A 17,620-nucleotide genomic window follows, 5' to 3' on the forward strand; every position below is an offset into this window, starting at 1 on the left:
TGTCCAGACTGCCAGTAACATAAATCTTTGCTTTTTAACACCACATTACACATCCAATCAACCTAAAAATTTATTTTTTCTACACATTGAGGACAATGTGTAATTTAAGTGTGGGTGGGAAGCTAACACTTTGAAATTTTGCAAGTCCTAACAACAAGCCTTACACAAAACTCTATTGGAACCGCTAAACACCCCAAATTTTTTCAAAAGAAAAATTTTCATTTTTTTCTTTTACTTGTCTGAAGTTTAAGTTAGGAATCCCAAGATTAATAAGGTTATATTTTTTTTTAAATTTACAACCGAGAGCGTCGTGATAAGAAGAACCAACATAAGAAAATTATGAAACGGCATAACAAGTCTAGTTAAAATTTGATTATATATACTTGATCACATTAAAAAACCCATTCCCACAAAAGTGAGTTTTGAGCCTTTATTGAGCATACAAATTTACATCTTTAGACTAAATGCTCATTTTTCGTTTCTTGTGTGAATAGCCACTTGGTTCTTACAACTCTAGAACTTGCCACGACGATTCATTCCCGGTCCTTACCAACTTAAACCCAAGTAAGTAAATGATGGAGGCATTAGGACTAACCATTTTTTCTTTCTACACCATTATTTTTCATTTTTTTACCACCTACCCAAAATCCCCCTAGTTAACCCCTTTAAGCCTAAACCTTTCGTTTCTTTACCCTAAACCCTTTTTACCCACCAAAAACCCTTTTTATTTTTCACCCTTTATTTTAGTAACAAGCTCGGTTTTTCGCAAAGCTCGTTCTTTTATGTGACTAAAAAAAAAAGAAAGAAAAAAAATATGATGATGAAGTTAAAAAAAACAAGGTATGCAAACAAAATCTTGTTTGGAGAAATACTTCAAAATAAAAAGTCACTAAAAACAAAATGTGTTACGAAAACCGACGCTTTTTACGCTTTTCGCCCTTTTACTAACCACTAACCCAACCACCTACCTTTAGCCCAAGCCTAACCCTTCACCCAAAAAGTCCTCTTGATATTTTACAAAGGTATAAAAGTTAAAAAGGAGGAGGATTGATTGCTTGGCAAGCCTATGGAAGGCGTAAGTTTCATGCTGCTCTCGAGTAATTCACTAAAAAAATACACATTCGGCCGAGTGTTGAGTGATTTCTCCCGTGAGGTATGTGAACTTGTATATAAATGGAATTTTAAAAAGGCATGTTATGCCCAAATAAGTAATTTATCCTATGAAGCGTTCTAAATAAATCATAACGAGTAGGATTGTAAATAAATAAAAATAAAACCCAAAAAGATCTTGGATTCCCGACACTCTATGACAAGCCAAAAACCTTCTCTTCTACCCATTCCATTTGGGAGTGTAAGCCACATTTAAAGAGTTTTGCTTGAGGACAAGCAAAAGTTCAAGTGTGGGGGTATTTGATGTGTGTAAAATGCAACATATAAATGACATCAATTAAGGCATAAAACTAACCCTTTTTAAGTACTAATGTTGGAAAAATAGTGTTTTTGTCTTCCTTTTGTATTTTCAGGATGAAATGAGCTCAAATTCACAAAAGAAGCAAAAAGACAGCTAATTCTAACAAAAATACAAGAAAAGGAATAAAAGTAGACTGCCCGAACCCTCAACGGCATCCTCCCAAGCGAAGAAGAGAAAACAGAAGCCTGAACACGCCCCGTGCTCAGCCAGCACGGGGCCGTGCCCAAGAAGCAGCAGAAAAGACAAACCTGTAGAAGCTTCTATTGCCCACCACGGGGCCGTGTCCAGTGAGCACGGGGACGTGGCGAAAGTACAGCAGGCGCATTAATTGTAATTACGAATTACAATTAATGAAGAGAGAGAGTGTCAGACGGGCACGGGGGCGTGTCCAGCGGACACGGGGCCGTGCCCAGCCTTCTGTTCAGCCTATAAATAGGAGTGCTTGGTTTCATTCCAATCCATCCCTTGGCACACCACCTCTCTCATACTTCATCCACCACCCACCACCACCATAACACCATCATCCACCACCATCATCCATTGTCCATCGTAGAGTGTGTGAGTCGTCTCGGGATCCAAGATTGATAGTAAGAGTTCTTGACAATCAAGGCCATGTTTGCCTAAGTCTCTTACATCACTTGGTGAAGACAAGTGTTTAGTATAATGCTTTTTATTTTTAATCTTTTGCACTTTTTATTTGGTTTTGTATTAATGACTTTAATAACTAGTTGCTTATGTTGAAGGTGATCTGTCCTTATCGTTTGTCCGTGGTGTCTTGGCATTATTTTACTGTCTATATAAAATAAAAGATTTTCACCATTCATATCTCCACGGTCTATATGGAGGTATGTTGGCTACCTGGTCGGGGGTTAAGGGAACGGTTTGGTAAGGGTCTTGCCCTTGTTCAGCGTTTAGAGGTCCTGCAAGGGACCTGGGTCGAATTTAGTAGGATCTCCTTCAATGCCCATAGGTATTGGATGGCGGGGATCCAAACTCTTTGACCCCCTCATAAGTTAACTACTATTAATACTATAACCCGGCTATTTAGGACTGTATCCCTGCTGACTCAGACTACTTAGCCGAGGGTAACGTCACCGCCAAAAGCGAGGCCTACCATAATTTGCATTAATAACTTAATTCATTATCTTCCAATAATCCAACCCTTTAGGATTGTATCCTTGCTGACTCAAACTACTGGGTTGAGGGTAACGTCGCCTTCAAAAGAGGGGCCTACTACAATAACTAAGATAATCTCTTAAACAAGTGCAAAAGTGCGAAAATAATCAAAGGTTATACTAATACACGAGTCGGATCCAAGTGATTCATCTTGTCTATCTGTTTTTATTTTATTTTTATTTTTCAGCATTTAGTTAGTTTTTATTTTCTTAGTTTAAAAACATTTTTCTAACTTTTTGATTTGATTAGACGTTGAGGATAAACCGGTACTAAAAGCTCTTGTGTCCTTGGACGACCTCGGTATCTTACCAACACTATACTACGTCCACGATGGGTGCACTTGCCCATATGTGTGTTTAGTGTTAGTGAATATCGTGTTTTATAAATTTAAAACTTGGCTAAAGGTGTAAAAAAAAGGGCTTAATAATATATCTAAATTATATACACACTACACACGCATCATTATCTCAGATGATTTCATTCTCGATTATGTTGTTTTTTGAATTAGTTCTGAAAATATTAAAACTGCAAGTGCAGGTGGTTTATGCCTGTTAATATTCTTTTAAAACTTGCTGCTATTCTATTCGATTCGGCTTTTTTGTTACTAATCAATTACGACTAAAGGATTTTAGGTTCCTCATGGTATGAAAACCTACTAAAAAATTCAATTGTTCGGATTCATGGATGATATATCCAGGCATTAACTTTGCAATTATATGAAAGTAAATTGTTCCATGTATTAGTTTATGGAAAGATAAAATTATATAATTAATGGTACAGATTAAGGAAAAGGTGCGAGTAGCCATGTTGGTCAGTGGCAGTACAAGGGACGAATGGCGACGACAACTTTTACTCTTTCTTTGAGTATGTTCTACAAAGGTAAATATATGTGTTTAAAACTTTTGAATGATATGATCAATTTGTTTACTGTTTAGTATGGAATTCTTCATTATAAACCTACTCTCTTCAACTAGATATGGAGCTTCACTATAAAATAAGCATGCATTCTTGAAATCATCATTTAAACAAATCAAAAGCACATTAGGCATGTGAGTAAATAAAGTGGTTTTCTGCTAATTACAAACAATTTTCTTTATCTCGAGGTTAAATTTTGTAATTTTGAATCACATACACTTTTACTCATAGAATAAAAAAAACTCAAAAGTGGTCATCTGCTATTTAAAAAATGCAATATGCAATTCTAAACACCACTTAAAGCTTCAATCATGGTCATGTATCATGTGAGCTTGAAGGATACTGTTAAGTATCTCACTTAATCAATGGGTTAAGAAAATAAGAGAGAAGCCAGAGTAGAATTATAGAAGGAAAATTAGATCATAACTTTCTACATATATTCATTACTAAAGAAGTTCCATATTTAAAGAAAACAAAAACAACTAATTTCCTAGAAAGTTGGAGAATGTGTTACGTGAGAGTCATAGGCATTCCCATGATCCCCCTTTATTTTAGCAAACACTAACACACTCCATTTAAAAATAAAAGCAACAAATAAACTTCAAATATATAGATGTTGCATGCGATCCTGCATGTGTTGGGTCAAATGATTTTAGGCCAAGACACATAACAATCCACCCCACTCGAACTCGCGTTGTCCTCAACGCGAAAATGTATGCGACTTGATGGGAACCACGGTGGACACCACTCGACTCGTACGGTAGCATTCGGAGCCGTTTCAATATAACGCCACGGGGGGCGCCACTCGAGTTTTCTGACCACCCCTTTGATTGATGCCATTTGTTTCGTTGTTGGCGGTGAACTCACAACCTTCTTCAACCTAGAAGAAACCATTGATGTCTGAATTAGAGATGGGGTAGGTTTTGGTTTGGATGACGACTTGGTCGCAGTGGCTTTTTGCGATGACGCTAGTATGGGTTTTAGGGTTGGTTTTGGAACGACGGTCGTTGGAGGTGTGGTGGCGGAAGCTTGTTTCGGTGTCATGGTGGAAACGGCCGTTGGTGGAAGTGATGGTACGGGAAAGGAAGTTGGTGGTGGTGAGGCGGCAACGGTTGACAAGGTTGGCGGTGTGATGATGGAAACGGGTGGTGGAGTAGAAAAAATGGGTGAGGTTGCCCATCTTTGGGACTCCATTTTTAGAAGATTGATTATCTCAAAAAGAGTCGACTCAATCCGATCCATTGAAGCCTTCCATTCACGAGCGTCCATAGGAGTGGATCAAGACTGCTCTGATACCACTGTTAAGTATCTCACTTAATCAATGGGTTAAGAAAATAAGAGAGAAGCCAGAGTAGAATTATAGAAGGAAAATTAGATCATAACTTTCTACATATATTCATTACTAAAGAAGTTCCATATTTAAAGAAAACAAAAACAACTAATTTCCTAGAAAGTTGGAGAATGTGTTACGTGAGAGTCATAGGCATTCCCATGATCCCCCTTTATTTTAGCAAACACTAACACACTCCATTTAAAAATAAAAGCAACAAATAAACTTCAAATATATAGATGTTGCATGCGATCCTGCATGTGTTGGGTCAAATGATTTTAGGCCAAGACACATAACAGATACTACTTGCTCGGTTAGTGTCGACTTGAGTGTTTTCGGTTTTCAAAATAACATCATATGATGTTTGACGTCTGATGATCATTTTGCCTAAATTATAAAATGTCAACTAGAAATTTCAAAATATCAATTTATGACATCATGTCGTGCAGGAAGATAGTGAGAAGACGGGTACGGTGACATCAGTAGGGATGTATTTTCTGCATTTTCAAGTATACATAATGAATTCAACTGTTAATGGTGTACAGTGGCGGACCCAGGATTTTATTTCATTGGGGTCCATTTTCGGGTCGGACCTCGTTCGGGTCGAGTTAAAGTGAGGTTTGAACTAGATTTTTTTAAAAAAATAAGAAAAATGGGCTTATCAAGGATTGAACCCATGATCTCTTGGTGGAAAAGATGGAGATTTACCACTACACCAGCTTTCTTTTTATTTCTATGGTGTCCACCTAATTGTATTTATGGGGTCCATATACAATTTAATATACCGAATCTACTATTTTTTTTAAAAGATTGGGGTCCGGGGACCCCGATGACACCAATGTGGGTCCGCCCCTGATGGTGTAGGCTTTCGTTGACAACTTTAATACTTTCCAGTATTTAAAAATCATTTTGGGTTATTTATTTTGGTAATTAATTGTGCAGTTAGCAATGCCTTGAAGCTATTTTCTTTAGAAGGTTGGAAAGTCTTCAACCATGTGATGTATCAGAACTAAGGCTAAGACTGGTGGGTGTGGGCGTTTCGGCCCTTTAACGCCGGGTGCTCCACCCCGGGTTGGCGTTTTGGTGGGTGTTGCCCACTTGATGTGGGACGCTGGCCTGGGTGACGTGGCTGGCAATGGTTGGTTGGGTGTTGATGATTGTTTGGCTAGGTGCCACATGGCACCCCAACGCCGGCCTGGCCACGCCCCTTCCACACCCCACTTTTTTGGGTGTGGACTGGTGGAGCCTAGACCTGCCACGTGTCGAGAAATGCCCCCAATCCAACCCCTCCACATCCCGATAATCTAAGGTCAGTGTTTATAGTTAAAATCTTTTCTTTTTTAACCTTCTTTTTTATCTTTAATTATTTTTTCGGATTTTTAACTTAATGGAAAATATATACTTTATTTTGTTAAAGGAGATATTTTTATAAACATCTTATACAATAGAGGCTATCTGTGTCACTACATATGAGGATACCATACATTCGCTTAAGTTTGTTGAGCAGCAACATTTTTGCAAAAAAAAAAAAAAAAAAAAAAAAAGAACTTAGGTACATTAGTTTGAGACTGAATACAAACATGTGTAGTTTTGACCTGTTTGCTCATATACAAATGGGTATGGTGAAGTGGGTAAAAAAAGAAGCTTAAAGAGGAACAAGTCGAATGGGTCTAACTGGTTGAAAGTTAATTAAAAGTATATTTTGAGACATGATTTAAATATTTAGTTACTGCGGGGAAATAGGAAAATTTTAATGAGCATGATGTGATTATTATGATCAATGTTTCTCATTTGGTATTTGCAGGCTTTGGCGCCATTGTCCGAAAAAGTGACCAACACATGCATCCAACAAAAACATAACGTAAGTACTTACTCTTTTACATATATCCACTACACACTTACTTACCAAATTAGACAACAACAACCATACCCAGTAAAATCCATCGACAAAGAGGGGGCTGGGTGTGGGATGTAACATGTTAATTAAAATTCAACCCGTGTAATACATGAGTCTATAATATATTACATGTAATAGGCAATTATTGTTTATAAATGATTTTTATTGCATCATTATTGATACCTAACATGTAGTGCATGTTTTAGGTTGGTTTTAGCTATTAAGCTAGGAAATTGAAGAGGAGCAAAACTCATTCTAAAAGCAACAAGAGGCATATGCTCCTTATGTTGGTTCATTGCCGCATGATAAAATGGTCATTATCGTTATGCATACGGCGATGAGGCATGATTTGCATTTGAGTATGGTTAAAGCAGCTATTCAAGAGTTTTTACTAATTTTTTTATTTGTTACTAATGTATTTTCTTTCATATCAATTGTTTACAATAGGTTTAGTGTTATTGGATTGTAAGATATGATTCAAGTGAAACATATTTCGTTAGGTGTTAGGTGTTACGTGATGATTGTTTTTTCAATTGGTCAAAAACGTATGCGAAGTTATTGGTTGAAGCTGTTGATGCAGGATATATGTTTTTTACTTAAATTTTAGGAGTAGAAGGACCACCAATGAAACCATTCACATTCACTTTTTAGCAATGCTGATGCAGGATTGAATTTGAACAAAAATAATAGGTTTTTGGTTGAAGTCACGTTTAACGCGGGCATTAGCCTAAAATTTAATAATTTTCTGTTTGTTTCTTCCAATGTATGCGTTTGTGCAGAATATTACATTTCAAAGTAAATAATATGGTTTTGGTTGAAGCTCGCGTATTACGCGGGCATTAACCTAGTATCATATACATATAGATCAATACAACAACCCTAAAGCCCATTAACATTAGGTCAGGCTTGGCCTATGGGTCTGAATGTCTGCATTCATAATAAATATTACTCTTTTACACCAATAGTCTAAACTATTTCTCTTGTTTAAGTTTGAACCTAGAATCTCTCATGATGCAATCTTGAAAGTAATTAAATGGTTCAAAAGCTAATAAATGATTATTCAAAATCTCTAAACAAACAGATAGATTCAAGAACAACATTCTTATATTCAATAACTAGGTTAGAACCCCGTCTAATACACGGGGTTGAATAAATGTTGTTTTATACATGGAATAATAACAAAAGGTTATATTTTTAAAAACCTCGTATATTGCATTACATGGGTTAAATAAACCAGTGTATCGTTAAGATATGTTAAAAAAAAAAACTTTGATATACTATTTATTTACTAAAATATGAGAGGATTAAGACCTATTGGAAACCTATTTTAATCACAAAATTAATAATGCATTGCATGGGTTAAATAAACCCGTGTATCGTTAAGATATGTTTAAAAAAATAAACTTTGATGTACTGCTTATTTACTAAAACATGAGAGGATTAAGATGTATTAGAATCCTATTTTAGTCACAAAATAAATAATGCATTGCATAGGTTAAATAAACTCGTGTATCATTAAGATATGTTTAAAAAAATAAACAATATTTGAAAAAAAAAAAACACATTTTATCAAAAATTAATATGCGTGGCAACAAACCTTTAAATCAAAGATAGGAAAAATACATTTTATTTTAAAATAATCAAAATTTTAAGATGGATACTTATCATATTTATTTAATTTTTAAAAATTAAGTATAGATGAATGAGAGATATTTACCATATCTATTTAAATTTTAAAAATTAAGTAGATATAAATATTTGAATGTTAATATCAACTTTGGAATTCGTATGAATTCTTATTAGATTTGATTAAATATTATTGATAATAAAAATTTGTATTAGATTAGATTTTAGATTTGATTAAATATTATTAATAATAAGAATTTGTATTAATTTAGATTAAATATTATCATTTTTAGTATTATTAATAATTTTTAATCAATTAAATGAGAGAATGACAAGTGTCCCAAAACAGGTTTCTTTTATTATATAGTATAGATTAACAATTCAATAATTAACAAAACTGTAGATCCTATTTTATAGTTTGGAATTAAAAATCAAATAGGAAACTAAATAGAAGATTAAAACTAAAATAAATATTAAAAGATAATCTATAATTCAAACTTGTAGATATCCCTGTATCAAACTTCTCCGTCTTCAAAGAAAACTCGTCTTTGAGTTTTGCCTTCAGATCAAAGCCAGTTGGATTAAAGAAAGATTAACCTGATTCTTTTGCATTGTTATCATCAAAAACCACCTAAACAACTTAATTTCACAGGTCACATCGCTCACATCGCTCGACTCTAGACTTGTACCATCTAGATCAAATGGAGTATTGGACCTTCTCATGTTCACCAACGACTTGGGGACCCCTCAAATATTTTAGCTCCATCTAGATAACCATATAATTATAAACTAAATATGGACCTCGTTACTTTTTTTTTCATAAAGTGATGTTCGGCCTTGACATTGGATGTGATTTATATCTATAGATTGGTTGTTATATGTACATGTATTAGGTTTGAAATCTTTTACTTTGTTTAATATTAAAATGTTTAAATATGCACACCAAAAGATTGATGAAGTGCTTCAACAAAACAAAAGTGACTTTTATTTCACATGTTTTTATTAATATAAGTGGACGGGAGGATGAAACAGGAAGTTTGGTTCGGAAGAAAGTACATGAAGCAATAGTAGAACACGTGTCAAATAACAAAAAGCATAGGTAGGGCATTTTAGTCAATATCATCTCATCTACTCTACATCATATTGCAATTTTCTTCATCAATCAATGATTTAAACACTAAATCAACGTGTTCTTCAACTTTTTTTTTGAAGAAACCCAGTTTGATTTTATACAATTTCTCATTTTTTTTCTCACGGGGATTTTGAAACGAATCACTTGATTCGTTCGATTCGATCGTTGGTTGATCGGTGTTTCTAGCATTCAAATTTCATCAATCGTTAAAGAAATCTTAAGAAATCGGGTTCGATTTGTGTAAGAAATTTGAATATTTTCGTCAATCTAGGTTTTAGAATTGCGTTTTGGAAAAACACACATCTTTTTTCTTTTTAGTCTATTGTGTTTTTAGTTCATTGTCTTTTACGCATCCAAGGTTTCGATTTTTTTCCAAAGTATATAATAGTATACTCGTTCTAAAGATAAAACGCCGCTCGTTTTTATAGTGTAATTTTTATAAAAAAAAATAATATCGTATCAAAGAATTATTAACCTTTAAAAAACGGGAAGAATTGGAGGTGAGAGAAAGTATTCTCTTGAATGAACTAAATACCTTTAACGAAAACTCATTTACCCAAAAAAACTAAATACCTTTAACGAAAACTCACGTGTCTCCCACTTTGATTAGTTCAACTCATTTAATCTAATCCCTTTATTTACTTAATGGATGATTAAGATTATTTCCCAACCTTACTACCTAAAACATACTTCTTATTATATCCTGACCTATAAGTGAATCTTTAATTGATTGGCAAGACCGGCCTTGGGGTGGCGATCCGTACCCCCGGCCGAGGCCCGTTATCCCCGAGGGCGCTAAAAGCGATGATTCGGTCTAAACAAAATGATGGGTTGACACCAAGCTTTTTAAAGTTTGACACTAATGTGTTAACCAAATTTCATGCTTGGTATAGTTGTTTACCGTTTCACTTCTCTTGTAAAAGACGGCAGTTAGAATCTTGCTAAACATGGTTTTTTTTTTCTTAAATTTATCCATTCTCATTCAAGCATTTAGGGCCGGCCCAAGGGTTATCTAAGTGAAGCAAGGGCTATATGCCCTAAAAACTTTTGGGCATCTGTTTAAAAAATAAACATATATATTGATTTAATGCGGATATTAATATATAAAATCTCTTTACCAAAAAATATAGATATTGTAGTCTAGTGGTAATAAACCTTTATGTTTTCTCTGTAGACTCTAGTTCAAATCCATACTACAGCGATTTCTACATTTTATGTGTTTTTTTAACCAGGGGCGGACCTAAAAGAGAAGGCGGGTGGGCAGGCGCACCCCTTAACAAAAAAAAATAATTAGTGTATTTTTTAGGCTAAAATCCCGATCACGCCCCTTGAAAAAGTGCATTCGCCCTCCTTAATTACAAAAACTGATATATATGACCGGACTTTTTTCTCCGGAAGGTGACACCGGTCATCGGCAGAAGCAGCGGCAGTACTTGTAAGTGAGATGACGAAGACGTCTATTTTTTTGAATGAGTTTTCTTCTATTTTAATTTTAAAAGTATATGTTATTTTATTATTTTTTTTGTTTCTTTTCGCCTTTTCCAAGGCTTATGTGATAAAAGCCTGCAACCATCATAGACTTAGCCTCATTTAATTATCTTAAAAGATAAATAGAAAAAATAATAAATTAATTTTGTTCACCTGTGTAATTTTAATTTTTTTTTTTTTGAATCTTTATTTGATTCGGTTTTTAAGATAGTTCGGTATGTTATATTATATTATAAATGTTAAATTATATTATAAACTAGGTTAGAACCCCGTATATTACACGGGTTGAATAAATGTAATTTTATATATTAAATAATAAAAAGTTATATTTTTATGCACCCCATATATTGTACGGCTTAAATAAATGTAATTTTATATATCAAATAATAAAAAATGTTATATCTTTAAAAATCCATGTGTATTACACAGATTAAATAAATGTACTTTTTTATATTAAATACTAAAAACGTCGTATCTTTAAAAAACTCGTGTATAATCAGGTTGAATAAATCTAACAAATAATAAAAAAAATACATTATTAAAAACCCCGTATATTACACATGTTGAATAGATCTAAAAAAGAGTTATATCTTTAAAAACCATGTGTATTACACTTATTAAATAAATGTAATCTTATACATTAAATACTAAAAACGTCGTATCTTTAAAAAACCCGTGTATAGTCGGGTTAAAAAATCTACCAAATAATAAAAAGAAAATTATATCCTTAAAAAAAAACCCCGTGTATTACACGTGTTGAATAAATCTAATTTTACATAGCAAATGATAAAAAGTTATATGTTTAAAAACTTCGTGTGTATTACACGGGTTATATAAATGTAACTTTGAATGGTAAAATAATAAAAAAAATTATTTTTAAAAACCTCGCGTTTTATACGAGTTGAATAAATATAATTTTGTATACCAAATAATAAAAAAATATATAATTTTATCAATTACTTTTGCGAAAGAATCGGATGCTTGATTGACGAAGTGTTCAATTAGTTCTTGCTTTTGCTCGATGTCCATGATGATCAGCTTCAACGATCATACAACTTGCATTGAATTGATAACCAATTAATTTATTATTTATATATTTAATATAAGATAAGTAGGAAAGAGAGGTATTTGTTTTAAAAATATATTAAATTAACAATTTAGATTTGAGGATAATATTTTATTAAAGTATGATAAGCTTTAATATTAATTTATAATTTATTTAGTTAATATAAGATAAGTATAAATTTGAGGATACCTTCGATTAATGACACGTGTTCAAAAGTTAGTTTCTTTTATTATAGTAGATAGATTTGATAATTTATATTAGTTATAGATAATTATTAATTAAATTTGAATTTATACGTTTATCTCTAACTATATTAATTAATATTATAATATTTTGTGTATAAAAAATTAATATGTAATATTATTATTAAAAGCGGGGAGGTACCAGGGGGTGACACGTATATAAAAAGATTTTTATTTATTAGTATAGGATATATAATATATATGGTTGTAATATTTTTTACATTCTTTGTATTTAAAAAAGAATAAATAAATAAATAAAACATAGAAAATCGTAGTACATATATCATATTTAAAAATGTATTTTTATTGCGATCAATTTGACCCGACTTGAACTATTGAACTGACCCAAAAATTTTCTATATCCGTTTCTATGAAACTGAGACATCTGAAAATAGTGACTCCACTGGAATAAATTACTGGATCCCGCACCCCCCCCCCCCGGTCAGAGGTTTTTTAGCCACGTTTAAGAGATATGCAAATAGATTTTTCCAAACCGACCCGATCCGAACTGGACTAAAAAAATTTATTATGTAGCGATAGATAAAAGACCCAAAAATTTTCCGCACCCCATGAAAAGAATTTCTGGGTCCGCCATTGTTTTTAACAGGCCCTGTAGGGCTGATTTTATTTCTTTCTTCATAATCTGATTTATGATAACTTTTTTTCATTATTATTGATAACCTAGGCAGTGTTTTTTTAACAGGTCCGATTTCATTTCGTTTTTCATATTCTGATTTATGATAAAAAAAAAATCATTGTTATTCACAATTTCATTTTTCATAATCTGATTATGATACTTTTTTTTCATTGTTATTGATAATCTAGGCAGTGTTTTTTTAATAGGCCCTGTAGACCTGATTTCATTTCTTTTTTCATATTCTGATTTATGATTAAAAAAAATCATCGTTATTGATAATCTAGGCACTATGCATTATGACAATCTGATTGTTTCATTGTTATTGATAATCTAGGCATTTTGATAATTTAATCTGATTGCTATTAGCCTAACATCTTTAATTCTATAATAGTTTTTATAATTTTACTAATATATCGAATCGTAGAAAGGATCACTTCAAAAAGGCCTTTAAATACGTTAGGCCTGTATAATTAATCGTTTTTTATTCATTTTGCATGGTTGTTTCATACTTCCTTTAGCAATTCTGGCACTTACTACATCATTACTTAATGGATATGGGTTGGGCCGTATCTTTTAATTACTTATGGTTAACTATTTTATCTCTTTGTAATTATGTATTATATATTATATATTATATATATATACATTAAAAAACAAAGCCAATGAATAGTAACTATCAACACATTAAAAAACAAAGCCAATGAATAGTAACTATCAACAGTAACCACTCTATTACATCATTGTATATATACAGTTTTATTTCATTATTTAACGCATTTAGGCATTTGGTAAAGTGGTCGGTATATATACATTAAAAAACAAATATATATATACATATACATTAAAAAACAAAGCCAATGAATAGTAACTATCAACAATAACTAATCTATTACATCATTGTATATATACAGTTTTATTTTGTTATTTAATTTAATGCATTTAGGCATTTGGTAAAGTGGTTGATATAGTCTTTTTTTAGTACAAAAAACGCCGGTTCGATCCCTCTTTTTCCTCTTCCTTTTTTGGAGGGCACGATGATCTCATAACACCAAAACACAGCTCTCCACCCCTACACTTTCAGAATCCAGATTCCAGAGGAGAGAAAGAAGCTGAGGAAAGGGAGGGTCTGCTAGAGAGAGACAGAGATGGGAGAGAGAGACGGAGTAGGCTTCTGGCAGGCCTCCGGCGGCAGCAACGGTGGTTAAACGGTCCAAATGATGGTGGATTCAATTGACATTAGGGTTCAGGTGTTTAGAAACGGCGATGATGGTGGATCTAGATATTGAACACGGTGACGTTTGTTAGGGTTCCGCCGTGCACGGCGGAGGAGATGGTGGGTCACCGGCGCCATCATGGAGATCCGCTGATGAACCAGGAACCCGAACTCCGGTGGATCTGACGACTGAGGTAAGCGCCTTTTCCTTTTTCTTTGCTTGACACGTTTATTCAATCCATGCCCTTGGTACAGGTCATATTATGAATAGAGGAGAAAGGGCGCAAAGAAGAGAGACGAAATGTGGAAGTTCAACCCAAAATCTCTGAAAGAGCTGAAGGAAACATGTTTTGATTATGCTTTTGTTCTCTCAAAACCCTAACACATCGGAAACAATGGCGGTTTCTTCCAAATCTTCGTATAGACAAGCCAATAATGAACAACAGCCTGTGTAACAGCTTATACATTCTCAAACCCTAACACATTGGAACTTCGATTTGTGACAGATTTTGAAAGCAAAATGTACGGTGAGCCGGAGAAATGGATACTGATGGTGACGGCGAGGACGCCGACGAACATAGCTTTGATCAGTGATAATATTAGTGTTACTCTCGATCCAAATCATCTGTGTACCACCACCACGGTGTCTGCTAGCCCTAGCTTTGATCAAGATCGCATGTGGTTGAACGGAGAGGTATAGTTTTGTTCTATTGTTTTCGTTTCGATCTGAGTAGGTAGATGATATCGTCTGGTTTGAAGTAGTGTTGTTCACAAACCGAACGCTGGTGCTGGTTTGTACGTTCATGTACCGATAACGAACCGGTAGTTTGATCTTGGTTTAGGGTTTTTTCGTTTGCAATTTGGTGCTAAAGGGCAAGTGAGTTCTGCTTTTGGTTTGCAGCTTTGGTAGCGCTGTTTTATTTGATCATGAAAACCAAACAATAGAATTATTGTAACTTATGATTCAGTATTTTAAATTAAGTTTTTAGCTTTGTCCAGAAGGCATAAAGTTTTTGGGAGTTTACAAATGGTTTTCGTCATGGGTGCATCAATAGTACAAGTACTAACCCTAAGTGTTTACTTTTTTTATGATTTGCAGCCATGTTTTTCTTAGATGGTATCATGGTGATACAGTAACAAAACATAGGGCATTTGGGCTAAATGCTATTATTATTAGGTTATTGTACTTAAATTTGATAGGTAGACTGGTAGAGTCTCTTAATTGGTATATTATATGAAACTGTAATTAAAATTAGGTGATATGTAAGTTTGAATTTATCAGTAATTCAAGACATGTGAATTGTGGCTATGTTTGGTGGTTAATGTAGGAGATATCTCTTGAAGGGGGTAGATTCCAAAGTTGTTTGGGAGAAATTCGTGCGCGTGCACAAGATGTAGACGGCAAGAAAAAAAGGTATCAAAATTAAGAAGGAAGATTGGCAAAAACTTCATCTGCACATTGCTTCATACAACAATTTCCCGGTGGCTGATGGTCTTGATTGCCTAGGTACCGATTTCATACTTTTGTTCTTCATTGTGCAGTCATATTACATGCCTACAATCATATGCATGCTTTACATCCCATGTTTATTGACTGTGTGTTAGTGTTGGTTGTTAATAGCTGCAAATTAACAATTACGTTATAGACTCGAAGGAAATCTTCGTTTTATGAAGATTTTTTTGGGACTAGAGCATGTGATATTTTACCTTTGTGCAGTTTTTTCTCTTGCAAAGCTGATGAATCTCAAAGAAGACAACAGACAACTTTTTGCTATTGTTAGGTACTTTTTTGATTTTCCATTTCTTACAACCAGGCCTGAATGATTATTCTCACCTTCACGTTTTGCCCCGATCATGTTAGTTTCTACTTTTCCTATGAGATATATGAAGTGACTTCATCTTTTGGCATTCATGTAATCTATCAACACTCAAAATGACATGTACATTGTCGCTCCCTGATACAAACCCAATTGATCCAGGCCCAGCTCCACTTGTCTATATTAAAAGCATAAAGTCGGTGCACTTTACTGATTTGGTCCTTCCTTTCCTTTTCAAACTTCACCCTCCAACTTGCTTTGTATTTTCCTGTTTCCCCTTACAAACTCAGCTATGTCCTTTTTCTTTAACCTGTCTTGCTCCGGTGTTAAAGCTTTGTTCCAGCTTTTTGTCGAACGACAACAATCGGAACCTCAAAACTGAAGATTTACAAAACTATAACATGTAACCCTAGAGTGAAAAACTTGTCGACTAATGGGTCTCACCATTTTAGCTCTAGACCTTCAAATCGCGTAGAAGGATTTAAACTTGCAGCGATTTTCAGAGCCAGAAGCTTTCTATGCTTTATCAGATTTGCCGTTCAGGCCAGTGTTGCTGTTTGCCTTCCTTTTAATTCATAGCCTAGGGTTTCTTCTTTGTCTATTGTCTTTGGGTTACACTAATTGTCTTTGTCAGTGGTTTTTAATTCTTTGGATTTCATATGTTGAATGGTTACTTTTCTTTGAATGCATGATTATTAGACACAGTGATATTGAAGGTTTCGTTGATTCACCTGGATTGGAACACTTTTTAGCAAATGAATATTATTGTTTTTGAATGTTTGCTGTTGGATAAAGGTAAAACTGGTTTGTTCTTTAATTGATTATTGAATTGAATGTTTGGCTTTTATTTGAATGCATGATGATTAGACACATTGTTATTGATGTCTTTCACTATTGTTTAAACATCCACATAGGTTATTTATAGTCAAAATTGGGTTCTGGTCAAATGGGTAGCTGTTGGTTTAACCCATAAAACACAATATTCTGTTTCGTATATAACTGTATTCACAAATAGTTTTTGCTTTAAAGCATGAAGCAATAGAGAGGGTACTTTTAGCCTATTTGTGTGGAAACGAGTCAGATGGATAAACCATAAGAGTAGTTTATAATGTTAATTATCAACTGGTCAATTTTTGTAAATCTGTTGTGTCAGCCAAAAGAAATTTAAACTATATTGTTTTTGCTTCGTTTAAGTGGGTATGAGTCTCGGGTTTATCCCTCTCAAAACACTAATAAGAACTCAAACGATGTGGTTCCAACCAATAATCCATTAGCCAAGAAATTACTAAAAGAACTAGAAAAAAATTAGAGAAATTTAGATCATTTTTCCATTCATAATCATCACACAGAACAATGAATGTGTTTTATAAGCTTACAAAATAAAATGAACTAGGAATAAGACCCGCGCGCGTTGCCGCGCGGGTACGTTGCAAACATCGATGGATTAGTCCAAACGTTATGTGATGCGACAATCATATGAAAACGCATGTTTCGACATTTCCGATTGAACTCATTGTAACCTATATAAGCATTGTGATTGGATCAAAACATAAAGTAAATCAAATTTATACCGTACAATCATAACATATTATATGTGACCCGACTCATAC

General features: G+C 33.7%; 1 long non-coding RNA gene across 3 annotated transcripts; it reads left to right on the forward strand.

Moving 5' to 3' along the window:
• The first annotated feature begins 13,962 nt into the window (after positions 1-13,962).
• Positions 13,963-17,240, forward strand: LOC110914119. Of its 3 annotated transcripts, none has more exons than XR_002578438.2 (4): positions 13,963-14,387; positions 14,449-14,887; positions 15,522-15,700; positions 15,911-17,240. It is a non-coding gene; the product is annotated as an uncharacterized LOC110914119 (long non-coding RNA). The 3 variants fall into 3 exon arrangements; XR_004886966.1 differs by having other exon boundaries at positions 13,964-14,387; positions 14,465-14,887; XR_004886967.1 differs by having other exon boundaries at positions 13,970-14,387; positions 14,700-14,887.
• The last annotated feature ends 380 nt before the right edge of the window (positions 17,241-17,620 follow it).

Source organism: Helianthus annuus, chromosome 2, assembly GCF_002127325.2.
Source record: "Helianthus annuus cultivar XRQ/B chromosome 2, HanXRQr2.0-SUNRISE, whole genome shotgun sequence".
In the NCBI taxonomy this organism is placed as follows: Eukaryota; Viridiplantae; Streptophyta; class Magnoliopsida; order Asterales; family Asteraceae; genus Helianthus; species Helianthus annuus.